Source organism: Pungitius pungitius, chromosome 15, assembly GCF_949316345.1.
Source record: "Pungitius pungitius chromosome 15, fPunPun2.1, whole genome shotgun sequence".
NCBI classification, from domain to species: Eukaryota; Metazoa; Chordata; class Actinopteri; order Perciformes; family Gasterosteidae; genus Pungitius; species Pungitius pungitius.
In genome coordinates, this window is record NC_084914.1 from 16391845 (window position 1) to 16415513 (window position 23669).

The 23669-nt window shown below is 42.3% G+C and overlaps 1 long non-coding RNA gene across 1 annotated transcript; it reads left to right on the forward strand.

The window, feature by feature from the left end:
- The first annotated feature begins 11374 nt into the window (after positions 1-11374).
- LOC134105368 (uncharacterized) lies at positions 11375-12529 on the forward strand. Its single transcript, XR_009942498.1, has 2 exons — positions 11375-11812; positions 11963-12529. It is a non-coding gene; the product is annotated as an uncharacterized LOC134105368 (long non-coding RNA).
- Positions 12530-23669: the final 11140 nt, after the last annotated feature.

Sequence of the window (23669 nt, forward strand, 5' to 3'; positions counted from 1 at the left end):
TTGGTTTTACAAACGAACGAACTCCTCCGAGAGTTTAAATCCGATCGATTTCAAAATCGGGCCAGTTGATCCTCACCCCCTTGGGGTCAAAAGTTATTAAAATCAAGAGTTTTCATAAAACTACCTGGGCGTGAGCTTGCGTGCAGTTTGGACGATTTTTGACGATTTTCCTCAAATATGTAAAATGGTATAACTCCAAGGAACATTGATATTTCTGGCTAGAAATTTTAATTCATGATGCTTGTGTAGGCCTATAAGTATTGCCATGAAAAGATTTTCGAAAAAGTATAGCGCCACCTATTGGCCTAGGTCAATGCAAAGTTTCTACATTTACATGTCCATTTCCTAGCCCTTTAATCTGATCAACTTCAAATCTGGGAATATAAGACGTAAGACTGTGACGATGGCTCACAGTGAGAATTGGGAGTTTTGGACCAACTTTGTTGCTGTGACGACGTCATCTTCGCATGAAAGTTCAAGCACATCTTCTGAGCCTTGGCAAACTCCAAAACTCTTGGAAAGCTCATTGAGTGTCCTAGGTGATGACCTTTACAGACCTGATGTAGAGTTTTGGATCAAATGCTAAGAAATCCCTCCATTGCGCCCCCTGGAAGTTTTCGACGAAGCGGCGCCGGCACCATGTTTGACCTACAATTGTGGTGATTTTTTTAACAATTGTATTAAAGTGAGACTTCAAATAAAGTCTCTGACGACTATGCTCTAAAACAAACAGGAAGTCAGTTATAACCATATTAGTGTGAATATTCCCTGTAGTATTGCAAGAGAGTCACCAATCCTATTTGAAGGACGTTTCAAACCACTAAATTGTATCAGAGCAGATAGCTCATCTGCAGAGCGCTCGGCCCCCAGCGCTGGAGATGTGGGTTCGATTCCCAGCACGGCAGATCTTTTTATTTTCACCTCTATTTCGGTTTTGCACTTTGTACATCGCCACAACTTATTTAATAAGACTCCTGATGTGACTTAAAATGTATTTAATGAATCCAGGATGTAATATTTGTTCAGTATGCAGGAGCAGTGATTTAATTTGTCATGTTTAGTTTTTTTACATGAGAATATGGTTCGGTACATGCTGAGTTAATGCGAACAGCTGACGTGGGGCGCTTGTGGTAGCGGGGCAGCTAACAGACACTTTAATATAATTACATCTATGGTTTAAATACTCGTATTCTGCCACATACTATGGAGATGCAAACACGTTTACTCTGCGATCTCCATAAACTGTCTCTGCTCTGCTCACTGAAGCAAATGTCTCTGACGACTATGCTCTAAAACAAACAGGAAGTCAGTTATAACTCTATTAGTGTGAATATTCCCTGTAGTTTTGCAAGAGAGTCACCAATCCTATTTGAGGGACGTTTCGAATTGTACATTGTATCAGAGCAGATAGCACATCTGTAGAGCACTCGGCCCCCGGCTCTGGAGATGCGGGTTCGATTCCAGGTGCGGAAGATCTTTTTTTTCACCTCTATTTCGGTTTTGCACTTTGTACATCGCCTCAACCTATTTATTAAGACTCCTGATGTGACTTGTCAACTTTTTGCAGGCCTTTTGCAGCTCGGCAGTAGCCTTGTCTTGGTGGATTCCGTTCATGAGACCACAGAGTCAGGTTTGAATGCCAGCCCCGAGAGTGATTTATTTAGTCTCTTTAGTCTCTTTTTGACCCGCGAGTCCGGCCGACCGCTGCCACCCCGACGTGCGAGGAGAGGCGAAGGCCCGTTCATCGCTGCTTGCAGCTTTAATTAGGGCCTGAGCCGACTGAAAGTCGGGCGAAAGCCCTATTGAAATTGCAAGAATTCTTCTTATTATTATTCTTATTATTTCACCACTTCAATCGCACTTTTGGGGCCTTTGCCATGTTCAAAAACTCTTGAATTTTTGCGTGCGCTTCAGAAGTGCGAAAAATTTATATATTCTTGGGGTCGCGCAATTTGGCGATGAAAAAAAGTGCTCTCTAGCGCCCCCTAAAGTGCTGCCTCTGGGGACATTTTTGTCCACTTTTACGGATTGACTTGAAATTTTGCACACAGGTGCTCTTGGATGTGCTCTACAAAAAAGTCAATCATGGTATGCAAATGCGCCTACCGTTTTATGTCCGCCATTTTGAATTTTGTGAAAAACACGTTTTTGCGAACTCCTCCCAGACGCTTGGTCCGATTTTGACGAAATCTTCACCAAAATGATCATTGGCTCAATGCCATCAAAAGTTATTAAAAGCTTGTTGATATCTCATTGGGTTTTTAATTGATGGACCAATCAATTTGTCGGGGGTGTGGCCTAAAAAGGAAAGACCAATAACTTAAAAAGTAAAAGGCCTGTCGCCACCAAATCTTTAGGACATGTTCACATTGGGTCCTAGAACTTCCCCTGAGAATTAAAAAAAAATCGAACATTAGGGGGCGCTATGGTGATTTACTGTATTTTGGCCTTTTTTTCGCAATTTCCACCGTATTTTGGTTTTACAAACGAACGAACTCCTCCGAGAGTTTAAATCCGATCGATTTCAAAATCGGGCAAGTTGATCCTGACCCCCTTGGGGTCAAAAGTTATTAAAATCAAGAGTTTTCATAAAACTACCTGGCCGTGAGCTTGCGTGCAGTTTGGACGATTTTTGACGATTTTTCTCAAAAATGTAAAATGGTATAACTCCAAGGAACATTGATATTTCTGGCTAGAAATTTTAATTCATGATGCTTGTGTAGGCCTATAAGTATTGCCATGAAAAGATTTTCGAAAAAGTATAGCGCCACCTATTGGCCTAGGTCAATGCAAAATTTCTACAGTCAGATGTCCATTTCCTAGCCCTTTAATCTGATCCCCTTCAAATCTGGGAATATAAACCTTAGTACTGTGATGATAGGTCACCGTGAATATTGGGAGTTTTGGACAAACTTTGTTGCCGTGACGACACCATCCTCGCATGAAAGTTCACGCACATCTTCTGAGCCTTGGAAAATTTCAAAACTCTTGAAAACCTCTGTGAGTGTCCTTAGTGATGGTCTTTACAGACTTGATGTGGAGTTTTGGTTCAAAAGTTAATAATTGCCTCCATTGCGCCCCCTGGAAGTTTTCGACGAAGCGGCGCCGGCACTCTGTTTGACTTACAAGTACGGTGGTTTTTGAGAAAATGTATTACAGAGAGACTTAAAAGAGTCTCTGAGGACTATGCTCTAAAACAAACAGGAAGTCAGTTATAACTCTATTAGTGTGAATATTCCCTGTAGATTTGAAGGAGAGTCACCAATCCTATTTGAGGAACGTTTCGAAGTACAAAATTGTATCAGAGCAGATAGATCATCTGCAGAGCACTCGGCCCCTGGCGCTGGAGATGCGGGTTCGATTCCAGGTGCGGAAGATCTTTTTTTTTCACCTCTATTTCGGTTTTGCACTTTGTACATCGCCTCAACCTATTTATTAAGACTCCTGATGTGACTTGTCAACTTTTTGCAGGCCTTTTGCAGCTCGGCAATAGCCTTGTCTTGGTGGATTCCGTTCATGAGACCACAGAGTCAGGTTTGAATGCCAGCCCCGAGAGTGATTTATTTAGTCTCTTTAGTCTCTTTTTGACCCGCGAGTCCGGCCGACCGCTGCCACCCCGACGTGCGAGGAGAGGCGAAGGCCCGTTCATCGCTGCTTGCAGCTTTAATTAGGGCCTGAGCCGACTGCAAGTCGGGCGAAAGCCCTATTGAAATTGCAAGAATTTTTCTTTTTCTTTTTCTTATTATTTCGCCACTTCGAACGCACTTTTGGGGACTTTATCATGTTCAAAAACTCTTGAATTTTTGCACGCGCATCAGAAGTGCGCAAAATTGACGTATGATTCGGGTCCCGCAATTAGAGGAGAGAAAAAAGAACTCTCTAGCGCCCCCCAAAGTGGCCGCAATGTTAATTTTTTTTTTTACTTTTACCGATCGACTTGGAACCTTTTCACACAGGTTCTCTTGGATGTGCTGTACACAAAAAAAATTATGGTATGCAAATGCGCCTACCGTTTTATGGCCGCCATTTTGAATTTTGTGAAAAACACGTTTTTGCGAACTCCTCCCAGACGCTTGGTCCGATTCTTACGAAATCTTCGGCAAAATGATCGTTGGCTCGATGCGATCAAAAGTTATTGAAAGAATGTTGATATCTCATTTTTCAATAAAGTTATGGACCAATGAAGTTTGTAGGTTTGTGTCCTGAAAGTTCAAAGGCCAATAACTTTTTTTTTTCCAACCCCCATTTTCACCAAATTTTGAGGACATGTTCACATTGAGTCCTAGAACATCCCCAAATTTTCCCAGAATATTTGAACATTAGGGGGCGCTGTGGTGATTCTGTGTATTTTTGGCAATTTCCTTCAATTTTTGCATTTACAAACGAACGAACTCCTCCGAGAGTTTAAATCCGATCCATTTCAAAATTTGGCAACTGGTTCCTGACACCCTTGGGGTCAAAAGTTATTAAAATCAAGAGTTTTCATAAAACTACCTGGGCGTGAGCTTGCGTGCAGTTTGGACAATTTTGGAAGATTTTTTTCCAAAATGTAAAATGGTATAACTCCAAGGAACATTGATATTTCTGGCTATAAATGTATATTCATGATGCTTGTGTAGGCCTTTAAGTAATGCCATGCAGTGATTTTCGAAAAAGTATAGCGCCACCTATTGGCTTAGGTCAATGCAAAGTTTCTACATTTACATGTCCATTTCCTAGCCCTTTAATCTCATCAACTTCAAATCTGGGAATATAAGACGTAAGACTGTGACGATGGCTCACAGTGAGAATTGGGAGTTTTGGACCAACTTTGTGGCTGTGACGTCGCCATATTCGCATGAAAGTTCAAGCACATCTTCTGAGCCTCGGCACACTCCAAAACTCTTGAAAACCTCTGTGAGTATCCTACGTGATGACCTTTACAGACCTGATGTGCAGTTTTGGATCAAAAGTGAACAATTGCCTCCATTGCGCCCCCTGGAAGATTTTGACGAAGCCCCGCCCGCATCCTGTTTGACCGACAAGTCCGCTGATTTTTTACCAAATGTATTAAAGGGAGACTTAAAAAAGTCTCTGAGGAATTTTCTCTAAAACAAACAGGAAGGCAGTTATAATTTTTTTAGTGTGAATATTTCCTGTATTTTTGGCGGAGAGTGACCAATCCTATTTCAGTGAGTTTTCGAATTCTCAAATCCATCTGAAAGAATAGCTCAGTGAGTAAGGTGTTGGCCCCCCGATGCTATGGTCGTGGGATCGACTCCCGACGAAATTATTTTTTTTTCCTCCTCTTTTTAAACGCGTGTCGTCTGATCTAACGAACAAAATGATTCAGTTTACGCTCCTTGCTGATGTGTTTGACTTAAACAACTACACTTAAGAGCAGGTTTGTGAAAATCGTTTCAGTTTAAGGACAGAAGCTGCTCCGTGGCACATGAACAGAATGAAACAGCAGACTGAGGCACTCAGCTGGCGGACCGGGCAGCTGGTTGCGAGTTACGACACATCTAACCTGGACAAATAACACGGACAGTTCAATATATTTACATCTGGATTTAAATAGACGTATTCTGCAACATACGTCATGGTGATGTTACTAGAGAAAATGGTGCGGCCCCTTTAAGAGCTACACGCACGGGCTACGGAGGGGGAGAGCGCATGAGGAAGTTGTGTTGTTGTTGTGATGACGGAGTGGATGTAGCGGCCGGAGAATTGTCTGTACTGTAACTTTGTTACTCAGTGTTAGATTAATAAATCCTCAAAGAAAGTAAAGCGGACTTTTATTCACCAACCCCGGGACGAAGGGAATTAACCCCAAAGTTTACTTAGCCGACAGTACTTTGGCCCTGGAGCAGACAGCAACGCCTCCCCCTGCAAACTCCGACTACGGTCAGAGACGGACCGGCAGGAAAGGTGAACACAAGGCTAACGAAGTTAATTGTCAACATTAATGTGCCTGTCATGGTATGAGGCCAGACGTGAGTTGTGTTCTACATTCAAGAGGGTTTTTATTTAGCACTGAACAATAACAACCAGCATACGTCTTTTAGCTAAGCTAACTACGGTAGCTTCACGGGGATAAAAGACCCCTCTTCACTCTATCAGCGCCACTTTGTTTACGTTTCCGTGTGCCCTAAATAACTTGGCCCGATTGAATCACTTTATTTACACACTTTGAGTAGAACCGTGCTCGCAGCAGCTAACTTAACTACTTTGTTGTTTAACTTCATTGTCTATAATCTCCCCGCAGCGTGCAGCCGGGCGCAGCTAAATGACACGTAATGTATTGTGCGTCTTCAATGCTTTTCAATATGTTATATATTTATTGCCTTCACAATGAGCATGAATCTAACATTAAATGATATGATTAATATGCCCCTCATTCCAAAGAAATAATATACACACGTCAAGCTCATTATGGAGTTGAAACAACAAATTACTAAACTGTAAACAGTTAATATAAGAGAAAAAAATATTGTAATCAAGATAAATGTTTTCAAAACGTGTGATTAACTAGTTAATTGTCTATAATCTGTTGACAGCCATAATCGTATTCTGATAATACACGTTGGTGCTCAAATATTTTCAGATGGCCCGTGCAAAGTCATGCCACCAGTCTGAGGACATCACTGGGAATGGCACATGGGACACGTGGCTTTCAACTCCAGCGAGGTGGGAAAGCATTTCTTTATGTATATTTTGTTCTGTCTGCATAATTGTAAAAGACTTCTTCCCGCATTCGTACAACAGCATTCCATATCGTGTGACTGTCGATGGATGTAATAATTTGGCCTTCTTTTTTTCTTCCACCACACGGCACGGGTGGGCTTAACCGCGGGCAATCGTGGCAAAGACCCAAGTCGACTGGACCACAGCGGAAAATGATCCTTCCAGAGAAGAAGTTATTTACTTCTACAACGAATGGAAGAGTTACAACTTCCAGATGACAGCTCGCCGCTCATCCTTCTGGGCAACTTGAACATCCGACAGAACTTATGTGACCTACTGCGTTTATTTTCTCCTTTAGCTCTCACTAACTCTAACTTGCCCCAGCACCTGTTGTGATTTATTCTAGCGCTTCCACAATTGAATTTTGCTTGGTATTTCATCTAACTTGCCCCAGCACCTGTTGTGATTTATTCTAGCGCTTCCACAATTGAATTTTGCTTGTTATTTTATCTAACTTGCCCCAGCACCTGTTGTGATTAATTCTCTCTCACGGTGTCAAGTGTGTACCTTGATCTTTTTTTTGCTCATTGCAGCCCTTCTCTGCAAGGAGTGCTAACAATGCATGGTGCTGTTCATTAAGCAACTGGGTAAAGAGCTTGTAATGCCACATATGAAAAAGCTCATAAGCTCATTTATAATAAAATAATATATATAATCTTGCCTTGACTGAATGGGGGCGATCAAAGTTATTTTGGTGACGTTTTGATCATTGATTCACAACAAGTCCTGTGTTGTATAGGTTTGCTTGATGCTTTGGAATCTGTAGACCTGGATTTGTTATCAACCTGAATTGACAATCCATTGACAACATTGCTGGAATCTCCTCTCCCTTAAGACTGCAATATTACTTTTAGCTGAAAGTACATGGCTCCACTGATTCAATTTGAATTCACCAATATATAATGCCCCGGGGGAGAAGCGGATCTTACTAAATGTATTCATTAATTCATTAAGCAAAGCTCACTTCAGGAAGACAGCCACGTCGTCATCCAGCGGGTTTGGTTAAAAAGTTTACACATCTTGATGGAGCAAAAGAGGTGGGGTTAGCTGTCGTCATTGTACCTCGACTAATCCAAGGTGATCCTACGTTTCAATATTGCATCAAGCTAAAGAATCAAACAATAACATTTAAGATCCAACAGCTAACCGTTACGCGCTCTCCACTTCTTACAGAGCACTTCAAACATGGTCATGTTATCGCCTGAAGCCACACACTGAATCCACAGCTCCCGTGTTTTACAGAGACTCACGGGTGTGACTTGACTGTATGAAAATGTGATCTTCAATAAACGAATGACTTTCCGTACGACAAGGTCTGTGACAACTGGCTGATCGAGGGTCGTCACATGTAGGGGCCCGGTTCACGCGACGCCCCAGGTCGACCTTCTGATTTCCCGTCCGTGTTCCTCCTTTTTTTAAACGCGTGTCCGGCTGATCTAACGGACAAAATGATTCAGGTAACTCTCCTTGCTGAGGTTTTTAAATAACTGTACACTTCGAGCAGGGGTGTTAAACTATTTTCAGGTTGGGGCCAGAAACTGCTCCGTGGCACATGAACAGAATGACACAGCTGACTGACTGATATAAATAGCGGAGCCACAGACGCGCTCGTAGTCTTGCGTCAGTTCATGCTGTGAGAGTACGCCAGCTCTAACGTAATGTATTTCTGTTCAAAGTAACCACTATCCAGGTCTTGCACTTTGTACATCGTCCCAAGTTATTTAATTACACTACTGATGTGACTTAAATTGTGTTTATTGAAGAATGCTGCAAAATATTGATCCCTCTGCCCTGACGCAATGTGGGTGAATCGCCTTTTTTTTAGGTCACTTTTCGATTTTGCAATCACAAGTCAGCACGTAGCTCCGTTGCTTATTCACAGGACTTTCAATATTTTGACCCGGGTTCGCTTCCCGTTAGAGCCATCGTTTTTTTTCTTCTTTTTAACTGCGAGCCCGGCCGACCGCCGCCCCACCCCAACGTGCGAGAAGTGGCGAAGGCCCGTTCATCGCTGCTTGCAGCTTTAATTAGGGCCTGAGCCGACTGAAAGTCGGGCGAAAGCCCTATTGAAATTGCAAGAATTCATTAGGGCCTGAGCCGACTGCAAGTCGGGCGAAAGCCCTATTGAAATTGCAAGAATTATTATTTTTCTTCGTTATTATTTCGCCACTTCGAACGCACTTTTGGGGACTTTATCATGTTCAAAAACTCTTGAATTTTTGCACGCGCATCAGAAGTGCGCAAAATTGACGTATGATTCGGGTCCCGCAATTAGAGGAGAGAAAAAAGAACTCTCTAGCGCCCCCCAAAGTGGCCGCAATGTTAATTTTTTTTTTTACTTTTACCGATCGACTTGGAACCTTTTCACACAGGTTCTCTTGGATGTGCTGTACACAAAAAAAATTATGGTATGCAAATGCGCCTACCGTTTTATGGCCGCCATTTTGAATTTTGTGAAAAACACGTTTTTGCGAACTCCTCCCAGACGCTTGGTCCGATTCTTACGAAATCTTCGGCAAAATGATCGTTGGCTCGATGCGATCAAAAGTTATTGAAAGAATGTTGATATCTCATTTTTCAATAAAGTTATGGACCAATGAAGTTTATAGGTTTGTGTCCTGAAAATTCAAAGGCCTATAACTTTTTTTTTTTCTAACCGTCATTTTCACCAAATTTTGAGGACATGTTCACAATGAGTCCTAGAACATCCCCAAATTTTCCCAGAATATTTGAACATTAGGGGGCGCTGTGGTGATTCTGTGTATTTTTGGCCATTTCCTTCAATTTTTGCATTTACAAATGAACGAACTCCTCCGAGAGTTTAAATCCGATCCATTTCAAAATCTGGCAACTGGTTCCTGACACCCTTGGGGTCAAAAGTTATTAAAATCAAGAGTTTTCATAAAACTACCTGGGCGTGAGCTTGCGTGCAGTTTGGACAATTTTGGAAGATTTTTTTCCAAAATGTAAAATGGTATAACTCCAAGGAACATTGATATTTCTGGCTAGAAATGTATATTCATGATGCCTGTGTAGGCCTTTAAGTAATGCCATGCAGTGATTTTCGAAAAAGTATAGCGCCACCTATTGGCTTAGGTCAATGCAAAGTTTCTACATTTACATGTCCATTTCCTAGCCCTTTAATCTGATCAACTTCAAATCTGGGAATATAAGACGTAAGACTGTGACGATGGCTCACAGTGAGAATTGGGAGTTTTGGACCAACTTTGTGGCTGTGACGTCGCCATATTCGCATGAAAGTTCAAGCACATCTTCTGAGCCTCGGCACACTCCAAAACTCTTGAAAACCTCTGTGAGTATCCTACGTGATGACCTTTACAGACCTGATGTGCAGTTTTGGATCAAAAGTGAACAATTGCCTCCATTGCGCCCCCTGGAAGATTTTGACGAAGCCCCGCCCGCATCCTGTTTGACCGACAAGTCCGCTGATTTTTTACCAAATGTATTAAAGGGAGACTTAAAAAAGTCTCTGAGGAATTTTCTCTAAAACAAACAGGAAGGCAGTTATAATTTTTTTAGTGTGAATATTTCCTGTATTTTTGGCGGAGAGTGACCAATCCTATTTCAGTGAGTTTTCGAATTCTCAAATCCATCTGAAAGAATAGCTCAGTGAGTAAGGTGTTGGCCCCCCGATGCTATGGTCGTGGGATCGACTCCCGACGAAATTATTTTTTTTTCCTCCTCTTTTTAAACGCGTGTCGTCTGATCTAACGAACAAAATGATTCAGTTTACGCTCCTTGCTGATGTGTTTGACTTAAACAACTACACTTAAGAGCAGGTTTGTGAAAATCGTTTCAGTTTAAGGACAGAAGCTGCTCCGTGGCACATGAACAGAATGAAACAGCAGACTGAGGCACTCAGCTGGCGGACCGGGCAGCTGGTTGCGAGTTACGACACATCTAACCTGGACAAATAACACGGACAGTTCAATATATTTACATCTGGATTTAAATAGACGTATTCTGCAACATACGTCATGGTGATGTTACTAGAGAAAATGGTGCGGCCCCTTTAAGAGCTACACGCACGGGCTACGGAGGGGGAGAGCGCATGAGGAAGTTGTGTTGTTGTTGTGATGACGGAGTGGATGTAGCGGCCGGAGAATTGTCTGTACTGTAACTTTGTTACTCAGTGTTAGATTAATAAATCCTCAAAGAAAGTAAAGCGGACTTTTATTCACCAACCCCGGGACGAAGGGAATTAACCCCAAAGTTTACTTAGCCGACAGTACTTTGGCCCTGGAGCAGACAGCAACGCCTCCCCCTGCAAACTCCGACTACGGTCAGAGACGGACCGGCAGGAAAGGTGAACACAAGGCTAACGAAGTTAATTGTCAACATTAATGTGCCTGTCATGGTATGAGGCCAGACGTGAGTTGTGTTCTACATTCAAGAGGGTTTTTATTTAGCACTGAACAATAACAACCAGCATACGTCTTTTAGCTAAGCTAACTACGGTAGCTTCACGGGGATAAAAGACCCCTCTTCACTCTATCAGCGCCACTTTGTTTACGTTTCCGTGTGCCCTAAATAACTTGGCCCGATTGAATCACTTTATTTACACACTTTGAGTAGAACCGTGCTCGCAGCAGCTAACTTAACTACTTTGTTGTTTAACTTCATTGTCTATAATCTCCCCGCAGCGTGCAGCCGGGCGCAGCTAAATGACACGTAATGTATTGTGCGTCTTCAATGCTTTTCAATATGTTATATATTTATTGCCTTCACAATGAGCATGAATCTAACATTAAATGATATGATTAATATGCCCCTCATTCCAAAGAAATAATATACACACGTCAAGCTCATTATGGAGTTGAAACAACAAATTACTAAACTGTAAACAGTTAATATAAGAGAAAAAAATATTGTAATCAAGATAAATGTTTTCAAAACGTGTGATTAACTAGTTAATTGTCTATAATCTGTTGACAGCCATAATCGTATTCTGATAATACACGTTGGTGCTCAAATATTTTCAGATGGCCCGTGCAAAGTCATGCCACCAGTCTGAGGACATCACTGGGAATGGCACATGGGACACGTGGCTTTCAACTCCAGCGAGGTGGGAAAGCATTTCTTTATGTATATTTTGTTCTGTCTGCATAATTGTAAAAGACTTCTTCCCGCATTCGTACAACAGCATTCCATATCGTGTGACTGTCGATGGATGTAATAATTTGGCCTTCTTTTTTTCTTCCACCACACGGCACAGGTGGGCTTCACCGCGGGCAATCGTGGCAAAGACCCAAGTCGACTGGACCACAGCGGAAAATGATCCTTCCAGAGAAGAAGTTATTTACTTCTACAACGAATGGAAGAGTTACAACTTCCAGATGACAGCTCGCCGCTCATCCTTCTGGGCAACTTGAACATCCGACAGAACTTATGTGACCTACTGCGTTTATTTTCTCCTTTAGCTCTCACTAACTCTAACTTGCCCCAGCACCTGTTGTGATTTATTCTAGCGCTTCCACAATTGAATTTTGCTTGGTATTTCATCTAACTTGCCCCAGCACCTGTTGTGATTTATTCTAGCGCTTCCACAATTGAATTTTGCTTGTTATTTTATCTAACTTGCCCCAGCACCTGTTGTGATTAATTCTCTCTCACGGTGTCAAGTGTGTACCTTGATCTTTTTTTTGCTCATTGCAGCCCTTCTCTGCAAGGAGTGCTAACAATGCATGGTGCTGTTCATTAAGCAACTGGGTAAAGAGCTTGTAATGCCACATATGAAAAAGCTCATAAGCTCATTTATAATAAAATAATATATATAATCTTGCCTTGACTGAATGGGGGCGATCAAAGTTATTTTGGTGACGTTTTGATCATTGATTCACAACAAGTCCTGTGTTGTATAGGTTTGCTTGATGCTTTGGAATCTGTAGACCTGGATTTGTTATCAACCTGAATTGACAATCCATTGACAACATTGCTGGAATCTCCTCTCCCTTAAGACTGCAATATTACTTTTAGCTGAAAGTACATGGCTCCACTGATTCAATTTGAATTCACCAATATATAATGCCCCGGGGGAGAAGCGGATCTTACTAAATGTATTCATTAATTCATTAAGCAAAGCTCACTTCAGGAAGACAGCCACGTCGTCATCCAGCGGGTTTGGTTAAAAAGTTTACACATCTTGATGGAGCAAAAGAGGTGGGGTTAGCTGTCGTCATTGTACCTCGACTAATCCAAGGTGATCCTACGTTTCAATATTGCATCAAGCTAAAGAATCAAACAATAACATTTAAGATCCAACAGCTAACCGTTACGCGCTCTCCACTTCTTACAGAGCACTTCAAACATGGTCATGTTATCGCCTGAAGCCACACACTGAATCCACAGCTCCCGTGTTTTACAGAGACTCACGGGTGTGACTTGACTGTATGAAAATGTGATCTTCAATAAACGAATGACTTTCCGTACGACAAGGTCTGTGACAACTGGCTGATCGAGGGTCGTCACATGTAGGGGCCCGGTTCACGCGACGCCCCAGGTCGACCTTCTGATTTCCCGTCCGTGTTCCTCCTTTTTTTAAACGCGTGTCCGGCTGATCTAACGGACAAAATGATTCAGGTAACTCTCCTTGCTGAGGTTTTTAAATAACTGTACACTTAGAGCAGGGGTGTTAAACTATTTTCAGGTTGGGGCCAGAAACTGCTCCGTGGCACATGAACAGAATGACACAGCTGACTGACTGATATAAATAGCGGAGCCACAGACGCGCTCGTAGTCTTGCGTCAGTTCATGCTGTGAGAGTACGCCAGCTCTAACGTAATGTATTTCTGTTCAAAGTAACCACTATCCAGGTCTTGCACTTTGTACATCGTCCCAAGTTATTTAATTACACTACTGATGTGACTTAAATTGTGTTTATTGAAGAATGCTGCAAAATATTGATCCCTCTGCCCTGACGCAATGTGGGTGAATCGCCTTTTTTTTAGGTCACTTTTCGATTTTGCAATCACAAGTCAGCACGTAGCTCCGTTGCTTATTCACAGGACTTTCAATATTTTGACCCGGGTTCGCTTCCCGTTAGAGCCATCGTTTTTTTTCTTCTTTTTAACTGCGAGCCCGGCCGACCGCCGCCCCACCCCAACGTGCGAGAAGTGGCGAAGGCCCGTTCATCGCTGCTTGCAGCTTTAATTATTATTATTTCGCCACTTCGAACGCACTTTTGGGGACTTTATCATGTTCAAAAACTCTTGAATTTTTGCACGCGCATCAGAAGTGCGCAAAATTGACGTATGATTCGGGTCCCGCAATTAGAGGAGAGAAAAAAGAACTCTCTAGCGCCCCCCAAAGTGGCCGCAATGTTAATTTTTTTTTTTACTTTTACCGATCGACTTGGAACCTTTTCACACAGGTTCTCTTGGATGTGCTGTACACAAAAAAAATTATGGTATGCAAATGCGCCTACCGTTTTATGGCCGCCATTTTGAATTTTGTGAAAAACACGTTTTTGCGAACTCCTCCCAGACGCTTGGTCCGATTCTTACGAAATCTTCGGCAAAATGATCGTTGGCTCGATGCGATCAAAAGTTATTGAAAGAATGTTGATATCTCATTTTTCAATAAAGTTATGGACCAATGAAGTTTGTAGGTTTGTGTCCTGAAAGTTCAAAGGCCTATAACTTTTTTTTTTTCTAACCGTCATTTTCACCAAATTTTGAGGACATGTTCACAATGAGTCCTAGAACATCCCCAAATTTTCCCAGAATATTTGAACATTAGGGGGCGCTGTGGTGATTCTGTGTATTTTTGGCCATTTCCTTCAATTTTTGCATTTACAAACGAACGAACTCCTCCGAGAGTTTAAATCCGATCCATTTCAAAATTTGGCAACTGGTTCCTGACAGCCTTGGGGTCAAAAGTTATTAAAATCAAGAGTTTTCATAAAACCACCTGGGCGTGAGCTTGCGTGCAGTTTGGACAATTTTGGACGATTTTTTTCCAAAATGTAAAATGGTATAACTCCAAGGAACATTGATATTTCTGGCTATAAATGTATATTCATGATGCTTGTGTAGGCCTTTAAGTAATGCCATGCAGTGATTTTCGAAAAAGTATAGCGCCACCTATTGGCTTAGGTCAATGCAAAGTTTGTACATTTACATGTCCATTTCCCAGCCCTTTAATCTGATCAACTTCAAATCTGGGAATATAAGACGTAAGACTGTGACGATGGCTCACAGTGAGAATTGGGAGTTTTGGACCAACTTTGTGGCTGTGACGTCGCCATATTCGCATGAAAGTTCAAGCACATCTTCTGAGCCTCGGCACACTCCAAAACTCTTGAAAACCTCTGTGAGTATCCTACGTGATGACCTTTACAGACCTGATGTGCAGTTTTGGATCAAAAGTGAAAAATTGCCTCCATTGCGCCCCCTGGAAGATTTTGACGAAGCCCCGCCCGCACCCTGTTTGACCGACAAGTCCGCTGATTTTTTACCAAATGTATTAAAGGGAGACTTAAAAAAGTCTCTGAGGAATTTTCTCTAAAACAAACAGGAAGGCAGTTATAATTTTTTTAGTGTGAATATTTCCTGTATTTTTGGCGGAGAGTGACCGATCCTATTTCAGTGAGTTTTCGAATTCTCAAACCCATCAGAAGGTTTAGCTCTCCTGGTAAGAAACCGCCCCCCCGATCCTATGGTCGTGAGATCGTGTCCCGGCGAAATCAATTTTTTTTTTTTCCTCCTCTTTTTAAACGCGTGTCTTCTGATCTAACGAACAAAATGATTCAGTTTACTCTCCTTGCTGAGGTTATGGACTTTGTACACTTAAGAGCAGGTATGTCAAACTCGTTTCAGTTTAAGGCCAGAAACTGCTCCGTGGCCGCGCATACAGCTGACAGAAGAAGGTAAGGCTGATGCAGGACAGCTGGCTCACGGCGCAGCCGTTTGGCAGCGTGTCGCGGGTTTGACATATCTAACCTAGACAAATAACACGGACAGTTCAATATATTTACATCTGGATTTAAATACACGTATTCTGCAACATACGGGTGGAGATGCAAACACGTTTGGTGATGTAAATAGATGTTACGGGGAAATTTTAAGTTAAAGAACTTCATCACCCAGAATTCCCTATTCTTGGTTGACGGACATGCGCAGACTACGTGCGCACAGCCGCGCACGTAGTCTGCGCATGTTCCGGTTTTGTGTTGAACAGGCAAAGTATCACCGCTCCGTATTTTAAACTGCTAACTACACACCTATACTTCAGGAACTATTACTACTATGTGGATGTAAGCAAAGTGTTCTCATTCCCTCTTGGATGTGTGCAGCCAGTGAGGTACGTTTTGTTTAAGGGCTTGTTATATCTGCTCGACGGCACGGACAGCTAACTGGGATAGCGAGTGGAGCTAGCGGCTGCCGGATGGAGCAGCCAGTCAGCCAGCTTGCTAACTACACACCGGTGCTTACGTCCACATGTACTCAACGAAGTGGAAACGCCTTTGACGGTGAGTGATTACGTTTTCCTTGTGCGTTCTCCAGTCTCACCCAGCATACGTCTTTTAGCTAAGCTAACTACGGTAGCTTTACAGCGTCAAAAGACACCTCTTCACGCTATTAACGCCACTTTGTTTACGTTTCCGTGTGCCCTAAATAACTTGGCCCGATTGAATCACTTTATTTACACACTGAGTAGAACCGTGCTCGCAGCAGCTAACTAACTACTTTGTTGTTTAAAAGCGTCAGCTAAATGACACGTAATGTAATGTGCGTCTTCAATGCTTTTCAATATGTTATATATTCATTTCCTTCACAATGAGCATGAATCTAACATTAAATGATATGATTCATATGCCCCTCATTCCAATGAAATAATATACACACGTCAAGCTCATTATGGAGTTGAAACAACAAATTACTAAACTGTAAACAGTTAATATAAGAGAAAAAAATATTGTAATCAAGATAAATGTTTTTCAAAATGTGTGATTAACTAGTTAATTGTCTATAATCTGTTGACAGCCCTAATCGTATTCTGATAATACACCAAATACTACTGTAACTCTCTGCTGGCAGGTCTCCCTGCTGCCGCCATTCGACCACTGCAGCTCATCCAGAATGCAGCAGCTCGACTGGTCTTCAACCTTCCAAAATACTCCCACACCACTTCTCCGCTCTCTTCTTTGGATACGAGTGGCTGCCCGCATGCAGTTCAAAGCATTGGTACTGACGGACCACGCTGTGAATGGATCGGGAGCAGTCTACATCCGGGACATGGTGAAACCCTGCATCCCAACCCACGCACTCCGATCTGCATCTGGCAAGCTGCTTGTTCCTCCCTCACTGAGAGAAAAGCACTCGACGAGATGGCGACTCTTTGCTGTCCTGCTCCCAGATGGTGGAATGAGCTCTCTGATGACATCAGGACCGCAGAGAGCCTCTACATCTTCCGTCGAAAACTCAAGACACACCTTTTTAGACTCTACCTTGACTAAAACACTAGCAAACCGTAGCACTAACAAATGGTAGCACTTAAATTGTACTTATAATGCCACTTATCTTTAACATGTTTTGGGCGGTGATTTATTCAGTCATGTTTAGTCATATTTTGTTTTTTTTACTTGTCAATATGGTTTGGTACATGCCGAGTTAATCAATACACATTCTAAAGTGCAACGTCCATATGTGAATAAGAGTTGTATACGTTTATCATAGTCAACATGGTGTGGAAATATCCCTTATGTAGTTGGTCAATAGGAACTATAGTAGGCAGAAATAACAGCTAAGGTAATTACAGGTGGATATTTCTGGGAATTAACCTTGATTGAGACTGCATCTATGATATCTAAGATATACAGGACAAGAAAAATGCACTGGATGTGTATATGTGTTGAATCAATTATACAGACGCAAACTGGAGAACGAGACAAGTGTTGCTGTGATACTTATTGTGGTCATCGTGCCCGAGACCCGTAACAATTACTCCGCAGGTCTTTTGCAGCGGGGCAACAGCCCGGCGTCGGTGGATTCCGTTCGCGAGGCCGCAGATTCAGGTTTGAATGGAAGCCCCGAGAGTGATTTGTTTAGTCTCTTTAGTCTTTTTTGACCCGCGAGCCCGGCCGACCGCCGCCCCACCCCGACGTGCGAGAATAGGCGAAGGCCCGTTCATCGCTGCTTGCAGCTTTAATTATTATTATTTCACCACTTCAATCGCACTTTTGGGGCCTTTGCCATGTTCAAAAACTCTTGAATTTTTGCGTGCGCTTCAGAAGTGCGAAAAATTTATATATTCTTGGGGTCGCGCAATTTGGCGATGAAAAAAAGTGCTCTCTAGCGCCCCCTAAAGTGCTGCCTCTGGGGACATTTTTGTCCACTTTTACGGATTGACTTGAAATTTTGCACACAGGTGCTCTTGGATGTGCTCTACAAAAAAGTCAATCATGGTATGCAAATGCGCCTACCGTTTTATGGCCGCCATTTTGAATTTTGTGAAAAACACGTTTTTGCGAACTCCTCCCAGACGCTTGGTCCGATTTTGACGAAATCTTCACCAAAATGATCATTGGCTCAATGCCATCAAAAGTTATTAAAAGCTTGTTGATATCTCATTTAGTTTTTAATTGATGGACTAATCAAGTTGTCGTGGGTGTGGCCTAAAAAGGAAAGACCAATAACTTTAAAAGTAAAAGGCCTGTCGCCACCAAATCTTTAGGACATGTTCACATTGGGTTGTAGAACTTCCCCTGAGAATTAAAAAAAAATCGAACATTAGGGGGCGCTATGGTGATTTACTGTATTTTGGCCTTTTTTTCGCAATTTCCACCGTATTTTGGTTTTACAAACGAACGAACTCCTCCGAGAGTTTAAATCCGATCGATTTCAAAATCGGGCCAGTTGATCCTGACCCCCTTGGGGTCAAAAGTTATTAAAATCAAGAGTTTTCATAAAACTACCTGGGCGTGAGCGTGCGTGCAGTTTGGACAATTTTGGAAGATTTTTTTCCAGAACGGAAAATGGTATAACTCCAAGGAACATTGATATTTCTGGCTATAAATGTATATTCATGATGCTTGTGTAGGCCTTTAAGTAATGCCATGCAGTGATTTTCGAAAAAGTATAGCGCCACCTATTGGCTTAGGTCAATGCAAAGTTTCTACATTTACATGTCCATTTCCTAGCCCTTTAATCTGATCAACTTCAAATCTGGGAATATAAGACGTAAGACTGTGACGATGGCTCACAGTGAGAATTGGGAGTTTTGGACCAACTTTGTGGCTGTGACGTCGCCATATTCGCATGAAAGTTCAAGCACATCTTCTGAGCCTCGGCACACTCCAAAACTCTTGAAAACCTCTGTGAGTATCCTACGTGATGACCTTTACAGACCTGATGTGCAGTTTTGGATCAAAAGTGAAAAATTGCCTCCATTGCGCCCCCTGGAAGATTTTGACGAAGCCCCGCCCGCACCCTGTTTGACTGACAAGTCCGCTGATTTTTTACCAAATGTATTAAAGGGAGACTTAAAAAAGTCTCTGAGGAATTTTCTCTAAAACAAACAGGAAGGCAGTTATAATTTTTGTAGTGTGAATATTACCTGTATTTTTGGCGGAGAGTGACCAATCCTATTTCAATGACTTTTCGAATTCTAAAATCCATCTGGAAGAATAGCTCAGTGAGTAAGGTGTTGGCCCCCCGACGCCATGGTCGGGGATCGACTCCCGACGAAATTATTTTTTTTTCTTCTTTTTTTAAACGTGTGTCCGGCTGATCTAACGGACAAAATGATTCAGTTTACTCTCCTTGCTGAGGTTATGGACTTTGTACACTTAAGAGCAGGTATGTCAAACTCGTTTCAGTTTAAGGCCAGAAACTGCTCCGTGGCCGCGCATACAGCTGACAGAAGAAGGTAAGGCTGATGCAGGACAGCTGGCTCACGGCGCAGCCGTTCGGCAGCGTGTCGCGGGTTTGACATATCTAACCTAGACAAATAACACGGACAGTTCAATATATTTACATCTGGATTTAAATACACGTATTCTGCAACATACGGGTGGAGATGCAAACACGTTTTGTGATGTAAATAGATGTTACGGGGAACTGGTAAGTTAAAGAACTTCATCACCCAGAATTCCCTATTCTTGGTTGACGGACATGCGCAGACTACGTGCGCGGCTGTGCGCACGTAGTCTGCGCATGTACGCCACTGGATTCCGGGTTTGTGTTGAACAGGCACAGTATCACCGCTCCGTATTTTAAACTGCTAACTACACACCTATACTTCATGAACTATTACTACTATGTGGATGTAAGCAAAGTGTTCTCATTCCCTCTTGGATGTGTGCAGCCAGTGAGGTACGTTTTGTTTAAGGGCTTGTTATATCTGCTCGACGGCACGGACAGCTAACTGGGCTAGAGAGAGGAGCTAGCGATTGCCGGACGGGCCAGCCAGTCAGCCAGCTTGCTAACTACACACCGATGCTTACGTCCACATGTACTCAACGAAGTGGAAACGCTTTTGACGGTGAGTGATTACGTTTTCCTTGTGCGTTCTCCAGTCTTACCCAGCATACGTCTTTTAGCTAAGCTAACTACGGTAGCTTTACAGCGTCAAAAGACACCTCTTCACGCTATTAACGCCACTTTGTTTACGTTTCCGTGTGCCCTAAATAACTTGGCCCGATTGAATCACTTTATTTACACACTATGAGTAGAACCGTGCTCACAGCAGCTAACTTAACTACTTTGTTGTTTAACTTCATTGTCTATAATCTGCCCGCAGCGTGCAGCCGGGCGCAGCTAAATGACACGTAATGTATTGTGCGTCTTCAATGCATTTCAATATGTTATATATTTATTGCCTTCACAATGAGCATGAATCTAACATTAAATGATATGATTAATATGCCCCTCATTCCAAAGAAATAATATACACACGTCAAGCTCATTATGGAGTTGAAACAACAAATTACTAAACTGTAAACAGTTAATATAAGAGAAAAAAATATTGTAATCAAGATAAATGTTTTCAAAACGTGTGATTAACTAGTCAATTGTCTATAATCTGTTGACAGCCATAATCGTATTCTGATAATACACGTTGGTGCTCAAATATTTTCAGATGGCCCGTGCAAAGTCATGCCACCAGTCTGAGGACATCACTGGGAATGGCACATGGGACACGTGGCTTTCAACTCCAGCGAGGTGGGAAAGCATTTCTTTATGTATATTTTGTTCTGTCTGCATAATTGTAAAAGACTTCTTCCCGCATTCGTACAACAGCATTCCATATCGTGTGACTGTCGATGGATGTAATAATTTGGCCTTCTTTTTTTCTTCCACCACACGGCACAGGTGGGCTTCACCGCGGGCAATCGTGGCAAAGACCCAAGTCGACTGGACCACAGCGGAAAATGATCCTTCCAGAGAAGAAGTTATTTACTTCTACAACGAATGGAAGAGTTACAACTTCCAGATGACAGCTCGCCGCTCATCCTTCTGGGCAACTTGAACATCCGACAGAACTTATGTGACCTACTGCGTTTATTTTCTCCTTTAGCTCTCATTTAAGTATTAAAATTCGCTGTATTTTTGCAAGAGAGGCACCAATCCTATTTGAGTGACGTTTCGATTGTGAAATTGTATTGGACCATATAGGTCATCTGCAGAGCGTTGGCCCCTGGCGCAGTAAACCAGGGTTTGATTCTTGGCATGCACAAGACTCCTCATGTGACTTAAAATGAATCCAGAATGCAATATTTGTTCAGTATGCAAGGGCAGTGATTTATTTAGTCATGTTTGGTCATGTTTTGGTTTTTTTACATGACAATATGGTTTGGTACATGCTGAGTTAATGAATATACATTCTAAAGTGCAATGTCCATATGTGAATAAGAGTTGTATACGTTTATCATAGTCAACATGGTGTGGAAATATCCCTTATGTAGTTGGTCAATGGGAACTATAGTAGGCCGTAATAACAGCTAAGGTAATTACAGGTGGCAAACTGGAGAACGAGACAAGTGTTGCTGTGATACTTATTGTGGTCATCGTGCCCGAGACCCGTAACGATTACTCTGCAGGTCTCTTGCAGCTCGGCAACAGCCTGGTGTCCGTTCGCGAGGCCGCAGATTCAGGTTTGAATGGCAGCCCCGAGAGTGATTTGTTTAGTCTCTTTAGTCTTTTTTGACCCGCGAGCCCGGCCGACCGCCGCCCCGCCCCAACGTGCGAGAATAGGCGAAGGCCCGTTCATCGCTGCTTGCAGCTTTAATTAGGGCCTGAGCCGACTGAAAGTCGGGCGAAAGCCCTATTGAAATTGCAAGAATTCTTCTTATTATTCTTATTATTTCACCACTTCAATCGCACTTTTGGGGCCTTTGCCATGTTCAAAAACTCTTGAATTTTTGCGTGCGCTTCAGAAGTGCGAAAAATTTATATATTCTTGGGGTCGCGCAATTTGGCGATGAAAAAAAGTGCTCTCTAGCGCCCCCTAAAGTGCTGCCTCTGGGGACATTTTTGTCCACTTTTACGGATTGACTTGAAATTTTGCACACAGGTGCTCTTGGATGTGCTCTACAAAAAAGTCAATCATGGTATGCAAATGCGCCTACCGTTTTATGTCCGCCATTTTGAATTTTGTGAAAAACACGTTTTTGCGAACTCCTCCCAGACGCTTGGTCCGATTTTGACGAAATCTTCACCAAAATGATCATTGGCTCAATGCCATCAAAAGTTATTAAAAGCTTGTTGATATCTCATTGAGTTTTTAATTGATGGACCAATCAATTTGTCGGGGGTGTGGCCTAAAAAGGAAAGACCAATAACTTAAAAAGTAAAAGGCCTGTCGCCACCAAATCTTTAGGACATGTTCACATTGGGTCCTAGAACTTCCCCTGAGAATTAAAAAAAAATCGAACATTAGGGGGCGCTATGGTGATTTACTGTATTTTGGCCTTTTTTTCGCAATTTCCACCGTATTTTGGTTTTACAAACGAACGAACTCCTCCGAGAGTTTAATTCCGATCCATTTCAAAATTTGGCAACTGGTTCCTGACAGCCTTGGGGTCAAAAGTTATTAAAATCAAGAGTTTTCATAAAACCACCTGGGCGTGAGCTTGCGTGCAGTTTGGACAATTTTGGACGATTTTTTTCCAAAATGTAAAATGGTATAACTCCAAGGAACATTGATATTTCTGGCTATAAATGTATATTCATGATGCTTGTGTAGGCCTTTAAGTAATGCCATGCAGTGATTTTCGAAAAAGTATAGCGCCACCTATTGGCTTAGGTCAATGCAAAGTTTGTACATTTACATGTCCATTTCCCAGCCCTTTAATCTGATCAACTTCAAATCTGGGAATATAAGACGTAAGACTGTGACGATGGCTCACAGTGAGAATTGGGAGTTTTGGACCAACTTTGTGGCTGTGACGTCGCCATATTCGCATGAAAGTTCAAGCACATCTTCTGAGCCTCGGCACACTCCAAAACTCTTGAAAACCTCTGTGAGTATCCTACGTGATGACCTTTACAGACCTGATGTGCAGTTTTGGATCAAAAGTGAAAAATTGCCTCCATTGCGCCCCCTGGAAGATTTTGACGAAGCCCCGCCCGCACCCTGTTTGACCGACAAGTCCGCTGATTTTTTACCAAATGTATTAAAGGGAGACTTAAAAAAGTCTCTGAGGAATTTTCTCTAAAACAAACAGGAAGGCAGTTATAATTTTTTTAGTGTGAATATTACCTGAATTTTTGGCGGAGAGTGACCAATCCTATTTCAGTGAGTTTTCGAATTCTCAAAGCCATCAGAGGGTTTAGCTCTCCTGGTAAGAGACCGCCCCCCGATCCTATGGTCGTGAGATCGAGTCCCGACGAAATCATACTTTTTTTTTTGTTACTTCTTTTTTTAAACGCGTGTCCGGCTGATCTAACGGACAAAATGATTCAGGTAACTCTCCTTGCTGA